Genomic DNA, 13295 nt, shown 5'->3' on the forward strand with positions numbered 1-13295 from the left:
TTGGTTTCATGATATAAAGTTCTACACATATTGATATCTTGGTTTCATGATATAAAGTTCTACACATATTGATATCTTTGTTTCATGATATATAGTTCTACACATATTGATATCTTGGTTTCCTGATATAAAGTTCTACACATATTGATATCTTGGTTTCATGATATTAAGTTCTACACATATTGATATCTTGGTTTCATGATATAAAGTTCTACACATATTGATATCTTGGTTTCATGATATAAAGTTCTACACATATTGATATCTTGGTTTCCTGATATAAAGTTCTACACATATTGATATCTTGGTTTCATGATATAAAGTTCTACACATATTGATATTTTGGTTTCATGATATAAAGTTATACACAGTCATATTGATAGCTTTGTTTCATGATATATAGTTCTACACATATTGATATATTTGTTTCACAAAGAGAATCCTTTGTCAGTCAGAGCTCGGCTCGACATTGAAAAATGAATGTTTAATTTAATTCATGTCAAGCATTGCATTGTCATTGGAATAGATCTGGTTATCCTTGTGTAGCTGATTATTGATGTGGATGACGGCAGATGGTCAAGATATGAGCTCTGGGAGCGCACGTACACACGATTAACCACATTAATGTCACCATGATGGCTCCAAATGAAAGTAAAACAGTGCTGCCCTTCCCGAGCGGTTACTAATGAGAAGTTTAATATATATATACGTTAAGATATTCACAATTATCAGCTATTCCTTTGTTCATAATTAAAATTACAACATAGCAAGATAGTGCATATGCATGGTGACAGGTGCGTTTTATGAGTTTGCATTTTCTCACGCCCCGATATCTAGGCATCAACTTCTCACCGATGAATCGGTGTTGACCAAAGTATTACCCAGGTGAACCCGCGTTAACCAAAGTATTACCCAGGTGAACCCCTGTTGACCAAAGTGTAACTCGAGTTGACCAAAGTATTACCCAGGTGAACCCCTGTTGACCAAAGTGTAACTCGAGTTGACCAAAGTATTACCCAGGTGAACCCCTGTTGACCAAAGTGTAACTCGAGTTGACCAAAGTATTACCCAGGTGAACCCCTGTTGACCAATGTATAACCCGAGTTGACCAAAGTATTACCCAGGTGAACTGGTGTTAACCAAAGTATTACCCAGGTGAACCCCTGTTGACCAAAGTATAACCCGAGGTGACCAAAGTGTTACCCAGGTGAACTTGTGTTAACCAAAGTATATCCCATGTAAACCCGTGTTAACCGAGTTATAACCCAGGTGAACCCGCACTGACCAAAGTATAACCCAGATGAACCCGTGTTAACCGAGTTATAACCCAGGTGAACACGCATTGACCAAAGTATAACCCAGATGAAACCGTGTTAACCAAAGTATAACCCAGGTGAACCCCTGTTGACCAAAGTATAACCCAGGTGAACCCGCATTGACCAAAGTATAACCCAGGTGAACCGGTGACTAGTTGACTAGTGTTAGCTCATGCTAACTGATTAAGTCATACTTTGGTTGACCCAAGTTGCCCACCATACCTAGTGAACCCGACGGGCGAAGTAGTCTGTTTTGCAGCCTCCAAGCGACGTCATCGGTAAAAAAGTAGTTTCATTTAATGATTCAATCATTAATAAAAACAATTTAATGAATATAATTAACTACGTATTGATAGTGTATAGTTTTCCAATATGGGTCAGGGAAAATCAACTTTCGATTGTTGAAATAGCTTAGAATTAAAGATGCAACTTTGATGATGATTTTGCATGGTGTTTGTTGTTATAAGCGGCTTTCTAAAGTTTCTTGTCATTTAATATGCATTATATAGAAACAGTGGCAGCTCTCTGAAGCCATGAAACACTTGTCAACCACTCCTAGTTGTGTGTTGAAACACATGGCTATTGTCTCTCTCCGTCTCCATGCAGCCATCATTAGATCTAAGGTTTCATTGTATGTGTTTTATGTCGAATACTGCCCGAAGTTGTCCTTGATTAACACTGGATATAACTCAGGTTGAATCCAGCCAACCACGGTGGACTCAGATTACTCAAATTCTTCCAGTCGAACGCAGGTTCTGACAAACTAGACACATGTGCTCCAAGACTCAGGACCATACAGGTGCCCGGACTATGTCAAATTATTCCAGTCGAACGCAGGTACTGACAAACTAGACACCTGTTCTCCAAGACTCAGGACCATACAGGTGCCCTGACTATGTCAAATTATTCCAGTCGAACGCAGGTACTGACAAACTAGACACCTGTTCTCCAAGACTCAGGACCATACAGGTGCCCTGACTATGTCAAATTATTCCAGTCGAACGCAGGTACTGACAAACTAGACACCTGTTCTCCAAGACTCAGGACCATACAGGTGCCCTGACTATGTCGTTGGGCATAAGAGATAACAACATTTATGGGTTTATGTGTGAGTTGGAAACGATTAAACGATTGATAAACGCTCAGTTTGTGCGGTCCTGGAGACTGGGAAAGACCTAAAATATTGTATTTAAGTAAAGCATTTACTTCTGTCAGTGTGTTTATATGAGGTTTGACGGCCTGTACTACAAATGGACAAAACCTATCGGCATTTTATCTACTACACATGTGTAATGTTGGGGTGTGACGTACACTTATCTAATGTTGGGGTGTGACGTACAGTTATCTAATGTTGGTGTGTGACGTACACCTATCTAATGTTGGTGTGTAACGTACAGTTATCTAATGTTGGTGTGTGACGCACATATATCCAATGTTGGTGTGTAACGTACAGTTATCTAATGTTGGTGTGTAACGTACAGTTATCTAATGTTGGTGTGTGACGTACACTTATCTAATGTTGGTGTGTGACGTACACCTATCTAATGTTGGTGTGTAACGTACAGTTATCTAATGTTGGTGTGTAACGTACAGTTATCTAATGTTGGTGTGTGACGTACACTTATCTAATGTTGGTGTGTGACGTACACCTATCTAATGTTGGTGTGTGACGTACATATATCCAATGTTGGTGTGTGACGTACACATGTGTAATGTTGGTGTGTGACGTACACATATGTAACGTTGCTGTGTGACGTACACATATCTAATGTTGGTTTGTGACGTACACTTATCTAATGTTGGTGTGTGACGTACACATATGTAATGTTGGTGTGTGACGTACACATATGTAATGTTGGTGTGTGAAGTACACATATGTAATATTGGTGTGTGACGTACACATATGTAATATTGGTGTGTGACGTACACATATGTAATGTTGGTGTGTGAAGTACACATATGTAATATTGGTGTGTGACGTACACATATGTAATGTTGATGTGTGAAGTACACATATGTAACGTTGCTGTGTGACGTACACATATCTAATGTTGGTTTGTGACGTACACTTATCTAATGTTGGTGTGTGACGTACACATATGTAATGTTGATGTGTGAAGTACACATATGTAATGTTGGTGTGTGACGTACACATATCTAATGCTGGTGTGTGACGTACACATATGTAATGTTGGTTTGTGACGTACACCTATCTAATGTTGGTGTGTGACGTACACATATCTAATGTTGGTGTGTGACGTACACCTATCTAATGTTGGTGTGTGACGTACACATATCTAATGTTGGTGTGTGACGTACACCTATCTAATGTTGGTGTGTGACGTACACATATCTAATGTTGGTGTGTGACGTACACATATGTAATGTTGGTGTGTGACGTACACCTATCTAATGTTGCTGTGACGTACACATATGTAATGTTGGTGTGTGACGTACACATATGTAACGTTGCTGTGTGACGTACACCTATCTAATATTGCTGTGACGTACATATCTAATGTTGGTTTGTGACGTACACATATCTAATGTTGGTGTGTGACGTACACATATGTAATGTTGGGGTGTGACGTACACACATCTAATGTTGCTGTATGGCGTACACCTATCTAATGTTGGTGTGTGACGTACACATATCTAATGTTGCTGTGTGATGTATACACATCTAATATTGCTGTGACGTACATATCTAATGTTGGTGTGTGACGTACACCTATCTAATGTTGGTGTGTGACGTACACATATCTAATGTTGGTGTGTGACGTACACTTATCTAATGTTGGTGTGTGACGTACACCTATCTAATGTTGGTGTGTGACGTGCACATATCTAATGTTGGTGTGTGATGTACACATATCTAATGTTGGTGTGTGACGTACACCTATCTAATGTTGGTGTGTGACGTACACATATCTAATGTTGCTGTGTGATGTACACTTATCTAATGTTGGTGTGTGACGTACACATATCTAATGTTGGTGTGTGACGTACACTTATCTAATGTTGGTGTGTGACGTACACCTATCTAATGTTGGTGTGTGACGTGCACATATCTAATGTTGCTGTGTGATGTACACTTATCTAATGTTGGTGTGTGACGTACACACATCTAATGTTGGTGTGTGACGTACACTTATCTAATGTTGGTGTATGACGTACACATATCTAATGTTGGTGTGTGACGTACACTTATCTAATGTTGGTGTGTGACGTACACCTATCCAATGTTGGTGTGTGATGTACATATATCTAATGTTGGTGTGTGACGTACACATATGTAATGTTGGTGTGTGACGTGCACATATCTAATGTTGCTGTGTGATGTACACTTATCTAATGTTGGTGTGTGACGTACACATATGTAATGTTGGTGTGTGACGTACACATATCTAATGTTGGTGTGTGACGTACACATATCTAATGTTGGTGTGTGACGTACACATATCTAATGTTGGTGTGTGACGTACACTTATCTAATGTTGGTGTGTGACGTACACATATCTAATGTTGCTGTGTGACGTACACTTATCTAATGTTGGTGTGTGACGTACACCTATTTAATGTTGGTGTGTGGCGTACACACATCTAATGTTGATGTGTGATGTACATATATCTAATGTTGGTGTGTGACGTACACATATGTAATGTTGGTGTGTGACGTGCACATATCTAATGTTGCTGTGTGATGTACACTTATCTAATGTTGGTGTGTGACGTACACACATCTAATGTTGGTGTGTGACGTACACATATCTAATGTTGGTGTGTGACGTACACCTATTTAATGTTGGTGTGTGACGTACACACATCTAATGTTGGTGTGTGACGTACACACATCTAATGTTGGTGTGTGGCGTACACCTATCTAATGTTGGTGTGTGATGTACACATATCTAATGTTGGTGTGTGATGTACACATATCTAATGTTGGTGTGTGATGTACACATATCTAATGTTGGTGTGTGATGTACACATATCTAATGTTGGTGTGTGATGTACACATATCTAATGTTGGTGTGTGATGTACACATATCTAATGTTGGTGTGTGATGTACACATATCTAATGTTGATGTGTGACGTTCACTTATCTAATGTTGGTGTATGACGTACACATATCTAATGTTGGTGTGTGACGTACACATATCTAATGTTGGTGTATGACGTTCACTTATCTAATGTTGGTGTATGACGTTCACTTATCTAATGTTGGTGTGTGACGTACACATATCTAATGTTGGTGTGTGATGTACACATATCTAATGTTGGTGTGTGACGTACACATATCTCATGTTGCTGTGACGTACACCTATCTAATGTTGGTGTGTGACGTACACCTATCTAATGTTGGTGTGTGACGTACACATATCTAATGTTGGTGTGTGACGTACACATATCTAATGTTGGTGTGTGACGTTCACTTATCTAATGTTGGGGTGTGACGTACACATATCTAATGTTGGTGTGTGATGTACACACATCTAATGTTGGTGTGTGACGTACACATATCTAATGTTGCTGTGACGTACACATATCTAATGTTGGTGTGTGACGTACACATATCTAATGTTGGTGTGTGATGTACACATATCTAATGTTGGTGTTTGACGTTCACTTATCTAATGTTGGTGTGTGACGAACACATATCTAATGTTGGTGTGTGATGTACACATATCTAATGTTGGTGTGTGACGAACACATATCTAATGTTGGTGTGTGATGTACACACATCTAATGTTGGTGTGTGACGTACACATATCTAATGTTGCTGTGACGTACACACATCTAATGTTGGTGTGTGATGTACACATATCTAATGTTGGTGTGTGATGTACACATATCTAATGTTGGTGTGTGACGTTCACTTATCTAATGTTGGTGTGTGACGAACACATATCTAATGTTGGTGTGTGACGTACACATATCTAATGTCGTTGTGTGACGTACACATATCTAACGTGGTGTGTGACGTACATCTATCTAACGTGGTGTGTGACGTACATATATCCAATGTTGGTGTGTGACGTACATATATCCAATGTTGGTGTGTGACGTACATATATCCAATGTTGGTGTGTGACGTACACTTATCTAATGTTGGTGTGTGACGTACACGTATCCAATGTTGGTGTGTGACGTACACGTATCTAATGTTGGTGTGTGACGTACACTTATCTAATGTTGGTTTGTGACGTACACTTATCTAATGTTGGTGTGTGACGTACACTTATCTAATGTTGGTGTGTGATGTACACATATCTAATGTTGGTGTGTGACGTACACATATCTAATGTTGGTGTGTGATGTACACATATCTAATGTTGGTGTGTGACGTTCACTTATCTAATGTTGGTGTGTGAAGTACACATATGTAATGTTGGTGTGTGACGTACACCTATCTAATGTTGGTGTGTGATGTACACATATCTAATGTTGGTGTGTGACGTACACCTATCTAATGTTGGTATGTGACGTACACATATCTCATGTTGGTGTGTGACGTACACTTATCTAATGTTGGTGTGTGACGTACACATATCTAATGTTGGTGTGTGACGTACACCTATCTAATGTTGGTATGTGACGTACACATATCTCATGTTGGTGTGTGACGTACACTTATCTAATGTTGGTGTGTGACGTACACGTATCTAATGTTGGTGTGTGACGTACACCTATCTAATGTTGGTATGTGACGTACACCTATCTAATGTTGGTGTATGACGTACACACATCTAATGTTGGTGTGTGACGTACACATATCTCATGTTGGTGTGTGACGTACACATATCTAATGTTGGTGTGTGACGTACACCTATCTAATGTTGGTGTGTGACGTACACCTATCTAATGTTGGTATGTGACGTACACATATCTCATGTTGGTGTGTGACGTACACATATCTCATGTTGGTGTGTGACGTACACATATCTAATGTTGGTGTGTGACGTACACCTATCTAATGTTGGTGTATGATGTACACATATCTAATGTTGGTGTATGATGTACACATATCTAATGTTGGTGTGTGACGTACACCTATCTAATGTTGGTGTGTGACGTACACATATGTAATGTTGGTGTGTGACGTACACATATCTAATGTTGGTGTGTGACGTACACATATCTAATGTTGGTGTGTGACGTACACCTATCTAATGTTGGTGTGTGACGTACACACATCTAATGTTGGTGTGTGACGTACACACATCTAATATTGATGTGACGTACATATCTAATGTTGGTGTGTGACGTACACATATATATCTGGTATGACATACGTTGGTTATGAATGTCAAGATGTACAGTATAGGACGACGTGAGCTACCATTGCTTTCTATGCATATCTCAAGTGCATAGCAAAAACATGAACATAAACACACCGAACACTGTCAGTATACAGCTGCGACCTTCGGAGTTTATTGGATAAATTAGATCTACACTCTCAGCAGCTAACACCTATGGCTCGGTATATTGATGGGTACAATTTGCCACAGAAATTGCTTGATAAAAATGATTCAGACTGTTGAGAAAAAAAAGGAAATTGTCTGACACAATAAATACCCAGCAGAACCCAGAATATCAATTGTTTGGTCCTGAAGGTGGGATTCTCCATCCAGGTCGATGAAACAATCCACATTGGTTTAACGCTTGGTGTCTTGCATTGACAGGCTAGCACAATGTCATATGTTACTTATTGTTAAACCTGTTTACTCTTAATAAACACATATGACTGTCGTACATAAATAGAATTTAACAACTGAACACGAAACATGATCATATTTCTACTTGTTTGTTGGTACATGCAACACTGAACAATATTCCAGCATACGATCGATTGTAAATTATCGCATCTGGACCAAACCAACCAGGGATTGATATATGGGCATCGATCTACGTCACTGGGTAACGATGAAGCGCAGAGCCTGCCCATACGATGACTTAAGACGCTTAGTACTGTCAGGATTGTCTGGTCCAGACTCGATTATTTGCAGACCGCCGTCATATAGCTGGAATATTGCTGAGTGCGGCGTAAAACAACAAACAAGGAAAGTATCAGCACATGTTTCTGGCAACCTATTCTATGGAAGCCTGTTAGTGCCACATTCTAAAAAAATATCTTCCACGTAGATGATACGTATATCTACGTACAAACGATGATCTACGTTGAAGTTACTTTCATCTACGCATATGATATTATATTTGTGAGTATTGTTTCTCAGACATTGATAATATATAACATCATCTACGTTTTTCGGTTTGTTTTGTTTGTTGTTTTACGCCGCACTCAGCAATTCCAGCTATATGACGGTGGGCAGTAAATAATCGAGTCTGGACCAGACAGTCCAGTGATTAATGTCATGAGCATCGATCCACGCAATTGGGATATGATGACATGCGTAAACCAAGTCAGCGAGCCTGACCATCCCGTTGGTCGCCTCTTACAACAAGCATAGTCGCCTTTTACAGCAAGCATGGGTTGCTGAAGACCTATTCTCTATGTATATAGGTGAGTATCAATACGCTTCTATACTTTTCTAACAAGCCCTCATGCCCATATGTAGGGCGAAACTATCTGTGTCCTGATACGCAAAAACATATAGAAGAAATGTACACAGACTATAGAAAAGAACGCAAAACTGACCTAGGCACCTTTAAACTTGTGTTCCAGTAACTAGTCATCAGCCACTGTACAATAAATAATTTGCGTGAGAAATCGATTTCTGTAGACAGTAGCCCAGTCTACAGAACTGTTGGCAGCATACAGATGGCCTGACCATGGAACTGTTGGGCGAATTCACTCGCCGACAGCTTTCATTGTGAGAACCAAACGATGCCCGAAGCTGGAATGATTTGATTTGATGTTGGTGAAGAGATGTTCAAAGACGAGTCGAGTTGATTTACAGGTCCCATGCGTATAATTGCTTGGTTTGGTAGTAGAGTTGACATAATTTGTACCGACATTGGACGTTTGTTCTGAACTCCGCGTGTCGTGGTAGATTAGTTTATGTTGTCTAAGACCATTCCTGAGATACGTACGTTAAAACTTATGGGAGGACTTACTCATATCAGCAATGAGGCTGCTAACCTCCTTTTGGTATGCGGGATTCGGCGATCTGTTTGATAGCTATTTGGTTCTGAAGTGTTGTATGCGGGACGCAAATAAAATCGTATTTGAAACTCAGGTCCAACATTTAAAAAAACATGAATGGTGTACTAATTCCTTTATAATAATCCGTGAAGATCCGGGGTAGAATAGGTCTTCAGCAACCCATCCTTGCCGTAAAAGGCGACAATGCTTGTCGTAAAAGGCGACTAACGGGATCGGGTGGTCAGGCTCGCTGACTTGGTTGATGCATGGCATGGATCCCAATTGCGTGGATCGATGCTCATGATATTAATCACTGGATTGTCTTGTCCAGACTCTATTATTTACAGACCGCCGTCATATAGCTGGAATATTGCTGAGTGCGGCGTTAAACAACAAACCAACCGACCAACCGACCAATCTTGGCATGTGGTAGCAATTCAATAACGAATGACTGAAGCCGATCTGGGTGGATTTTTATAGGGCAAGAAATGGGGGAACGCATGTACATTTCAATTTGCACGGAACTCACGTGCATCGGGTTACCATGGCCGTTGCCCTGATGCGTTTGGGCGATCGGTTTTATTGTCATCTGCTTTGTTTTTTTATTATCAAAATTCATTTTTCCGGACAAGGTAATGTTAAATTTTAGACATTTTGACAAAAATTACCCAGATATTAAAATGACAACTTTTCATGCAATGTTACTTGAGGTGACTTTTCTTTTGCGTCTCAGTATATATGACGTCGGTCTGTAAATAACTCGACCAGACAATGAAGTGATTGACATCATTACCATCGATCAACGCAAATGGGATACGATTACATGCATCAACCAAGTCAGAGAGCCTGACCACCCGATCCTGTTAGTCAACTCTTATGACAAGCACGGGGTGCTGAAGGCCAATTCTGACCAGGATCTTGACGGGCCGTACACGTAAGTAGGCACCTGTACGTCTGGTAGCCGTGAAAGTATGTGCTTCTGAATAGCATTAAGTGTAAGTAAGAACGCATGTTGGCGTGACATGAAAGTCTGTGCCCAAAGTCTGTGTGTGAAAAGCGTGTTCATCCCAACAAATTCTCCCCCCCCCAAAAAAAAACAAACAAAAAAAAACAACCAAAAGTGAGTGAATGCGTATGGTTTTATGCCGCTTTTAACAATATAACAGCAATTTCACAACAGGGGACACCGGAAATGGGCTTCACATATTGTACCCACGTGAGCAATCGAAACCGGATTTTCGGCGTGACGAGCGAACGCTTTAACTACCGAAATATGATCTGGTGCAGGAAAACAGCAAAATGAAAAAGAAACTGACAGAAGGAATTAGTTATATTACGTTGATGTTTTATAACATTTTTGTCATTCGTGAAATTTTAGAATAACGCAAATATATTGTTTGTAACGAAAGCGCCCCAAATCATCAATTCTACGCAAGGCCCTTTTGATATAAATATAATGAGGCGACCTCTTGTGCCCAGTGCCCGCTGTTGTCTAGCGACAGGCATTTAATGAGGCCCCAGAACGCCTGGATGGCATGCCGTCGGCGGGCTTCCACTGTCTGATAAAGCTGCTGTAATTGAAACTAGCGCATGGACATACAGATCCAGAGTATTGCTCCATACAACAGCTGTAGTAACCGCGGGTAACATAGACTTGCACAAGTCTCCAAAGCAATAATTATTAGTTTAGATTATAACTTCTAGATAATATAAATAATAAGAACAAATTGTCCCCATAAAAGACGGACGTGCCTACTGTCGGCTTATCTAGATTTGTCTATTGTAAGGATAGAATTACTGCGAATCCATGCACTTATTATTCAGTAGAGCCTTGGAGCAAGGCTACGGATACTGCAGCAGAACAAGTTACGAGAAGCATCTATATTAACACGAGATAACTGATCCACAACCAGACATAAGGCTGACTCTGTTATATGGTGAATTACGCATCGAAAAGACAGTTACAGACCGACTCCTATAAAAACTGGGACAGATATCTCTTTGCATATATTATGTTTAAGGGCTTAAAAAATATTATTAATTCGTCCTTCTCGATTCTTACCAGTACTTGTTACTCGCAACCTGTTCCTTTTGTCTCGACAACAGCCGCATTTAGACTGGGCGAGTGAGTGAGTTTGGTTTGACGCTGCTTTGAAAGGTTGTATCACGGCGTGTGAGCTTAATGTGGGAGGAGACCCGTGAATATCCGGGGTAGAATAGGTCTCCAGCAACCCGTGCTTGCCGTAAAAGATGACTATGCTTGTTGTAAGAGGGGACTAACGGGATCGGGTGGTCAGGCTCGCTGACATGGTTGATGCATGTCATTGTATCCCAATTGCGTGGATCGATGACCATGATATTAATCACAGGATTGTCTGGTCCAGACTCGATTGTTTACAGACCGCCGTCATTTAGCTGGAATATTGCTGAGTGCGGCGTTAAACAAGAATCAAACAAACAAACACCAAGTTTGCTCGTTTCTTGGTCATTCTGAATTCCCACACGCAGTTATAGTAAATGAGCGTCTAAACGTCCATAACCCTCCTCACTAAATTGAGATTTTAGTTTCACCACCAACGATTCTTCCCTTGAAACTAAAATGCCTTTGAAAGGGCCCAGCTAATTGCTTCCGACTATTTGTACATAAAATTTCCAGTATATTTAGTGTTTATTGCGATTACATTCAAATGTATATCGTTAATTCAAAGATAGTTAAACGTCTGAGACCTACATCACTTCGGGCTTTCCTCTAACATTAAGCTGACACGTCGTGACATAACTGAGTGTAATACTGTTAAAAGCTGCTTGAAACCCAACTCACTCACTCATTCACTCACCCGAAGGGCATAATTCAAACAGTTTATCCAGCACGTGACTGGTAAATCATTATAGGCTGTGTTGTATATTAATAGACACAAATCATTTTCCATAGATTTTTAGAAATCTCTGATAAATGAATAAATAATACACTCGAGAAAAACACCTCACTAAAGACACAATATTTTGTATAAGTACCTCGATTTTCCATTCTTTAGCCTCTCCCGGGGCATGGGAATTGTGGGGAAGAGAGGGGTGGGGTGAGGTGAAATGGGGCTTAACGTCGCGTCCAAGATTATTGCACTTATGTATTGACGTGCACGCACGTGTGTGTCTGGCTGCTTGTACTAGTCCGGACTGATGCCAATTTATAGTGCTAGCTCACTGAGATACCATGCCGCAGTTTAACATGAATACCCCACTCAGACACAGTATACTGATTTCGAGCCGACCAGTCCTTGTTTTAGCCCCTTAATGCCGACAGGGTAACAAGTACCATCTTTTAACGTCTTTTGGTATGACGACGCCGGGATCGGACTCCGGACCTTTCGCTCTCTGGCGGACGCTCTACCACTAGACCACGGAGGCTGTCGGAAGAGAGGGAAGGAGTGGCCTAATATTTACTCTGATACTTCGGTTGGGTGGTAATGTAGCCGCCTATCGTACCCAGGTGGCGTGGATCATTGCTCCCGATTTCAAACACTTGTTTACTAGTCAGGATTCGATTATATACAAGCCGCTGTGATATATTGCAAACTGTAGCGTTAAACAACATTCACTCATGATACAGGCATTGACGCGCGCCACTGATCGTGACATCACGTGTGTGGACGTATTTTCTCCTCCGCCACCCTCCATCCCCCGCAGGGACATTTCGTTTGTTACCTATAAACTAAAGGCCTCGTGTTCATCACTGACATAAAGAACAAATACTATGTGCAACATAAACTCAACTTTCATTTATTTATTTTTATAAGATAGCCACGCTATAAATCGCAGAGAACAATGAAGAACGAAGCGTGTTTTATTTCACGATAAATCATGTTATGTTATG

This window comes from Haliotis cracherodii, unplaced genomic scaffold (genome assembly GCF_022045235.1).
Source record: "Haliotis cracherodii isolate W230 unplaced genomic scaffold, xgHalCrac1.p SCAF_7, whole genome shotgun sequence".
Classification (NCBI taxonomy): domain Eukaryota; kingdom Metazoa; phylum Mollusca; class Gastropoda; order Lepetellida; family Haliotidae; genus Haliotis; species Haliotis cracherodii.